We start from the raw sequence: 7,877 nt of genomic DNA on the forward strand, positions 1-7,877 counted from the left end.
TCCACCTGAACAAGGTAAAGAAATCATTCCATAGGCTGAAAACAACAAAAACACAAAACTACTTTGTTTCTTTTCCCCAAATGAAATCCAAATGAAAGATCCTGTATGATTTACAAAATTTCCAGAGTAGAAATGCAGTGATGTGAAATGTCACAGACCTCATTATTGTGTAAAGAAAACGCACTTCGAAATATAATTACACATGTGAAAACAAAATACCGTCTTGCCTGCCAGTACCAGCGGTGAGTACTGGGAGGGCCGTGGTGGGGGGCGGATGGGAGGGTGGTCCTGCCTGGTCTCTGCAGGAGGCCGAGTCCCTGGAGGTCCGCTGGCACCTGCCCCTGACCGCTGACCACGCTGCACCATCCTCACAGGGAGATGCCTGGTCCTCCAGGAAGGGCCATGGTTTTTCACTGGTAGTTAAAAGCGTCACTCAAAGGCAGCAGCCCAGGGAGTGCTCAGCAGGAGAGACACTGTCTCAAGTACCAGGTTTTGTTGTGTGTGGTTTTTGTTCAAGTGTGACTTCTGCCTGTAAATTAAGGAGTTTTCAGGCCACCTGGGTTTTGTATTTTCAGTACTGAGAGGTGAAGTCCAAACGCAGGGCCTTTACTCACTGAGAGAGAGCGCACTCCTAGTATTGGTGAGAGGCAATGTCCCCTTTTGGCAACACAACATTGATATTTTAAAGTAAGAAAAACTTTCCCAGTCGCTAGTTTTAGACACCCTTTTCCTCACAGCTGCCCATGACGTGTCCACACTCAGGGTGATGACGACGCTCTGGCCATCTTCTGTTTTGATTCGCTTCAGCTCTGGCTGCCCAGGCTGGTTGCTGTCCTGGCAGATGCTGATGCGGGGGTCTCCAGCACGTGTGAAGGACTCCTCGCGGCATTGTTCACCTGGCAGTGGACCGCAGTGGGGATTGGTACCACATGAGTCCTGTTTTGCGTTACACTTTTTACTGGTAGCTGGTGTTGACCTAGAGGTGTCTGTTGTACTGATAACGAAGATCATCATCAATCTAACACTAGCCTACTACCTGGCTTCTGTAATCACGCTTACCTATTGCATCAGCCTCCTGAGACCCCACCCCTCAGACCACCCCGACCTAATAAGAGTGGAAAAAACCCAGTAGGCGGGCTCAGAACTTGGTGGTAAGTCCGCTCTGAGCCCGCCAGCAAATAAACCTTTATTCTCTGACTCCCTGTGTGCCGCTTGGTTTGTCCTTGGAACCACACACTGTAACACTTGCTATAACACTACTACAGTGACCATCTGGACAGAGGTGGTCTGTGACATCTGAATGATCTGGCTGGCAGCACCTAATGTGCCATGGCTAATTGCAGCAACAGGTTCTACTTTTACTTCCCTGTGATTTCTATTCTCTTGCAGCTGGGCCCTAGCAGAGGCCAACACAGCTGCCTGAGTGACTACAGCTTGTTCTGAGACAGTGTAGGTGTTCGCTGGGGCCAGTCCAGCCATGCTGGTGACTGTCACTGCTGGTATCTGGTGGAGGACATGAACTGTCTGCACGAAGGGTGGCTGGAAGGTCACTAGGTCACCACCTTGCAGTGGTCACTAGGGTGGCAGCAGTGTAGGCAGCAGGCTTAGCCACCTGTAGTAGCTGCCACTGAATGGTGATTAAGACCAGCTGGCTGGACAGAGGTGACTCTGGTGAGCTTTGGGCAACCCAGGCTTCTTGGATGATGGCAAGTCTGGGGTGTGAGTTGCCAGGCTCAGGCTCCCGATGGGCTGGCAAGGCTTCCCTCCACAGGCTCTCAGGGCTCTGGGGCCACTGCAGTGAGCAGACACTACTCCAGCGAGACTGGGAGAGGCTCCTAGAAGAGAGTGGTCACAGAGAGGTTCTAAAGCAAGGTACACTCCTAGGCTGCCTTTTCCTAAAAGCCTGCTCTGTTAATTTGCTTTCAGAGGCAGGATCTCTACCTTCCAGAATGAGCCTTTGCCTGGTTCTTCCTGGGACTGTGGTACTTCGATGAAATAACAATTCAGACAGAGATTGTTGGGAACTGAATTCTGCCACTCCTTGTCAGTCTTGTAGTATGGATAATTTTTAGTGATGTGCATATAAATTCCATTTAGGATGAGTTGTTTACCAGGAGCCATTGTAATTGCTTGTACTATTGTGCATAGGAATAAGGTGGCTTTGAATCATCCTTTGGGCTTCCTCCACCGGAAGCTTCCTTTTCATTTTTTGGGTGCGAGTTTTCAGCCACTAAATTGAGGTCGGATGGCATCAGTGGGCCCATTTGGAAACCTGAAGACCCCACTTCCTGGGGGCTGGATGGGCAGGAGTTGGCAGCACTGATAGTTCCCGCTGGGGAGGGAAGGGGAATGATGAGGTGGGCCATCGTGTTCAGAATGTTGATGGTCAGAGGCAAGAGGTGTGGCTGCACAGCCTTCGCTGGGGACTCAGGCGCCTCTTGCTTCTTCCTCTTCGGGCCGGATAGGGAAGTGAAAGTTGGTTTGAAGTTTGTGCTTGGAAACCTGGTGCATGAAGCTTGGTAGCTGCAGCAGCGGCACCCGGTGCCTCTGGAACACCTGTCCACAAACACGCTGTTCTGGCCAAGGCAATGCAACTGGAAATCGCCACTTTAGGCCTGGGCTGTGCAGGCGGTGGGTCCGGGCTGTCCAGTCATGGCCAGCGCTGTCGCTCAGGGTCGTCAAGATCTCAAGGTGGCACTGGGAGATGAAGCCCAAGTGGCCCATGCTCACATCCACTGAGCCCTGCAACCAGATGCACATGATGGTCACCGAGTGCTTGGTATTAGGTACTCAAACTGGCAGCCCTCCAGCTGTGCCACTTCCCCGCAGCCTGCCCGGGACCAACACCCCTGGCCCTGCCGCCCATTATGGGGGCTGCTGAAGCCACAGCCATCGGCCTGAGTGAGAGTCCAGCGCCACTCACTGGGAGCTAGGAGCCAGAGCAGAGGCCTCCGGTTTGCCAGGGAGCAAGCCAATTAGCAGCGGCTAGTGGCCACAATCTCAATTTAATAAATTTATAATGTTAAATTCAAGCACATATAAACCACTGAGAAGTTTCAACAGAATACAAATAAAAGCCAATGAGAAGGAAATCAAAATAGTACCCTACAAAACTTTATTGAATGCAAAGAAGGAAGTGATGGAGGGAATAAAGAAAAAAAAGGTAAGAGGTACACAGGAAACAAATAGTAAAATAGCATAGATAAGTTCCTCCTTATCAGTAAATAATTAAGTGTAAACATATGGAACTCTACAATGAAAAGGAAGAAACTGGAGGAATATATTTTAAACAACAAACAACAAAATGATCCAAGTATGTGTTATCTACAAAAGCTATATTTTATATTCAAAGATATATATATGTATATATGTTGAAAGTGAAAGGATAGAAAAACATATTCCATGCAACATTAGGTGTCTATGTTATTATCAGACAAAATAAACTCTATTCCAAAACATTTTATAAAAGATACAGGCCATTATTTATTGAAAAAACAATTGATTCATCAAAAAGATACAATTACAAACATTTATGCACCAAGCAATAGAACGCCAAAATATATCGGACAAGTATTGACAAAATGGAGAGGAGAAATCATTCTACAATACAGGTTGGAAACTTTAATACCCCATTTTCTTTAATGGATAGATGGTCTGGACAGAAGATCAGTAAGGAAAGGAAGATTTGAAAAGTGCTATAAACCAGCCAAATAGAGCAGACATAAAGAAATTCCTCCACAGAGCATAAGGCACATTTCTATCAAGCCCAGATGGAAATTCTCCAGGTTAGACCACATAGTAGAGCAGAAAATAAGTGACAAGAAATGTAAAAAGACGGAAGTTATAACAAGTATCTTCTCTGACCACAATAGAATGAAGCCAGACATCAAAAACAAAAGGAAAAATGCAAACTTCGTAAATAGGAAATTAAACAGCACAGTCATAAGCAATCAACGAAACAAAGAAGATAATACAAAAGAAATTGGAAAATACTGAGAGGGAAATACAAATGAAAACACAATATAACAGAACATAGATTCAGTGACTGCAGTGCTTAGAGGGATGGTTAAAGCAGTGAATGCCTATATGAAACAAGAAGAAATGTCTTGAATAACCCTATATTACAATAGAAGGACTTAGAAAAATAAAGGCAAATGAAACCCAAGCCTAATAGAACAAAGGACTAATAAATATTACAGTGAAGACAAATAAAATTGAGAGGAGAAAAACATTAGAGAAAATGAACAAAACTAAAAGTTAGTTCTCCGATAGGATTAACAGAATTGATAAATATGTAGGTACACTGACCAAGAATATAGAAGAGAGGATATGAATATTTACAATCGTAAATGAAAGTGGAGACACTAATAAATACCTTACAGAAATAAAATGGATTATAGAAGAATGTTATCAGCAGTTGCACAAAGAGATAACCTGAATGAAATGAACAAACTTCTATAAACACATACATTACTGAAAGTGACTGATGAGGAAACAGATAATAGGAACAAACCTATAAAATATAAAGAGGCTGAATCAGAAAAAAAAATCAATCAAACATATTAAAGCAACTCCCAACAAAGAAAAACAGTACCAGATGGCTTTCCTGGTTAAGTCTACCAAATATTTCAGAATTTTTAAAAATCCTCCTCAGACTCTTACAAAAAATAGAAGAGGTAAGGTCACTTCCAAATATATTCTGTGGAGCCAGAATTACCCTGATCTGAAATACAGATAAAGACACCAAAAGAAAATTAGAGATCAATATTCCTTATGGTCATAGATGCAAAAGAGCCTGAACAAAATAGTAGCTAATTGAATCAAACAATATATTTAAAGGATAATACACAAAAAGCAAGTGGAATTATTTCAGGAATGCAAGATTAATTCAATATAAGAAAATCAATTAATTTAATAACACAATAATAGAATTGAGGAAGAAAACACACACAGCAAATCAGGAAATGCAGAAAAAGCATTTAAATAACAACAAAATCTCTTAGCAAGTATGGTTGCACATACCTGTAGTCCCTGCTACTCAGGTGGCTGAGGCAGGAGGATTACTTGGGTCTAAGTGAGTTGAAGGCTGCTGTGCTCTCTACGTTGTGCCTGTGAAGCCACTGCACTCCAGCCAGGGCAACATAGTGAGAACTTCTCTCTAAAAATTAAAAAACAAAACAAAACAAACAAAAAAAAAAAAACAACTTTTTTTTTCTATTGACACCTGGCAAATCTACTTTGAATCCATTCTGTTATATGAAGAGGTGTACGTATATGTGTGTGTACATATATACATTTATTATTATTATTATTATTATTTCAGCATATTGTGGGGGTAGAAAAGTTTAGGTTACATATATTGCCCTTGCCTCCCCACCCCACCCTGAGTCAGAGCTTCAAACGTGTCCATCCCCTAGACAGTGTGCATCGCACTCAGTATGTATGTATACACCCATCCCCTTCCCTACCCACATCTGTTTGACACCCGTTCAATGTTATTCCTGAATGTGCTCTTAGATGATGATCAGTGAAACCAATATGATGGTGAGTACATGCGGTGTTTATTTTTCCATTCTTGGGATACTTCACCTAGTAGAATGGGTTCCAACTCTATCCAGGAAAATACAAGAGGTGCTATATCACCATTGTTTCTTATCACTGAGTAGTACTCCATGGTATACAAAAAAACCATTTTTGATGAAAGAAGTCAACAAACTAGAAATTGGAAAAAGAGCATTTATTAAAAAAAAATTAACAAGTCAGTGGGTAAAGCCTAAAATTTCTCCACACCACCTAAGATTGGGAACAAGAGAAGGACGCTCACTTTTCCCCACTTTATTCAACATTGCACTAGAAGACATAATCAGGGAAATTAGGCAGGAAAAATAATAAAACCCATTCAAATTGAGAAAGAAAAAGTAAAATTCTTGCTATTTACATATGGCATGATACTGCCTTTAGAAAAACTCAAATAATCCATAAAAATTTATCAGAGCTAATGAACAATTCAGTAGAATTGGAGGACACAAAATTAACACACAAAGTTCCATGATGTTTCTATATACCAGCAAAAATCAACCTGAAGCAAAAATTAAGAAAACAATTCCACAGAATAGAAAATGCTCTTTAACTATGGAATAATTTTAGTCAAGGAGGTGAAATAATTAAATGCTGAAAAGTACAAAATATTTCTAAGAGTTAAAGAACAGCCTAACAAATGAAAATGTACCCAGTGTTCATGGATTAAAAAAATTCAAATTGTTAAGATGGCAATACTCCACAAAGTGATCTATATAGTCAATGTATTCCCTATTTTAAAAAGTGCCTGTCTTTTCAGAAGTGGGAAAGTATATTCTCAAATACATAGGAAATTGTCCACCTAGTAGCCAAAAAAAAAACTGAAAAATAGAAGAAAGTAGGAGAGCTCACACTTTCCAGTAGTAAAATATATTACAAAACTGCAGAATCAAAACTGTGGTAATGGCAAATGGGTAGAAAAATAAATATATGGAATACAACTGAGAGTCCACAAATAAACCTATATAATTATTGTCAAATTTTTTTTTATAGTCACACTTGCCTTTGATTAAAAAAATACAAAAATACTCACACACAGTTCCTGTATGAATTCTAATTAAGAAACATTACTTTCAGAATAATAATGCTCGGTGATAATTTTCAGAAGACTAAGAGCTTCTTTACCATTTAAGGGGTACATAGGGTGCAGGTGTTTCCGTGAATGTATTCTTAAATAAGAGACTACACCACTCTAATTTGCCTGGCTGTAGCTCTGTTCCAGGTTACTGACTGCTAGTTCATGTTCCAGAGTTTCTTTGCCAACAGGTTACTTACAAAAGAGGCACCTCCAAAGTCTTAGAGTGAATTGGGAAAGGGCTGGTTAAATGAGGAAACAGGCTATCATTCCCCTGTAAAAGTTCATCGTTTCCTTTCCCAATGTATCATTTTATTGAGAACTTCTATTTTCTATCCTGTGTGCCTCCTCTGCCATCTCACACTCTGGCTCTACCTGCTGTATTTTGGCCACCTGCACCTCATTCATTTGTATCAGTTGTAAGATGGAAATTGGTTGATGGGGTTCTTCCTCATGCGTCTTTTTAAAAGCACCTTCCTGGGAGATTTTGCTCCTGTAGTTTTTATTGGAAGTTATTCTGGCAGCTGAATAACAGGTGGAGCAGTCCCCTCACATACTGGGAAGCAACGAACTCTTTCTCGTCATTGCACAGTTCTCTATAAGCAGCAGCAAATGATTCTGGGATGCAGCGTGGGGCGGTATTTGGCCTCTTCCTCCCCCCATCACTGATGCCGCAGGAAGTAGAGCTGCTCAAGGGCATCCTGTTGGCAATCTTCTCCTTCCCCAGGATGTGGGTACTCAGAAGTGGGCTGACTCTGCGCTTCACTTTCTGTTTCTTTTCACAGCCTGTAATTGTTTTGGTGCCAGGCTTGAAGTTCTCCAGCACTTCAGCTGTGTGGAATCCCGCTGTGGTACGCTCCTTGCATTCAGCTAAGAGTTGCATGCTTGGCAAGCACTGGCCAGGTGCATCGCTTGAGGGCAGTATTTCCTATATCGCATCACTTCTCTTACGTTCCAGCATATAATCAGAATTTTCTACTAAAGCAAGCAAGAGGCTCTTTTCCAATTCGGAGAGGTATTTGGCAGGTTTTATAATTTTGTCCTTTTGTATTTTTCACTATATTCCGTCTGGACACTAGCTATGTGAGTCCCACAGAGGTCCAAAGAGGCAGCAGCAACATCTGGCCACCAGAGCAAAGGTCACAGGGGGTCCGCTAGGGAGCCCTAGCTAACAATTGATTGTGAACAAGGGTGTAGATGCATTTCAGTGGGAGAGGGGAAGAGT

General features: G+C 41.9%; 1 pseudogene; it reads right to left on the reverse strand.

Annotated features, from left to right (window-relative positions):
- Nucleotides 1–606: 606 nt before the first annotated feature.
- Nucleotides 607–7,535, reverse strand: LOC138378771 (forkhead box protein K2-like; annotated as a pseudogene).
- Nucleotides 7,536–7,877: the final 342 nt, after the last annotated feature.

The sequence above is a fragment of the Eulemur rufifrons genome, chromosome 30, assembly GCF_041146395.1.
Source record: "Eulemur rufifrons isolate Redbay chromosome 30, OSU_ERuf_1, whole genome shotgun sequence".
Classification (NCBI taxonomy): domain Eukaryota; kingdom Metazoa; phylum Chordata; class Mammalia; order Primates; family Lemuridae; genus Eulemur; species Eulemur rufifrons.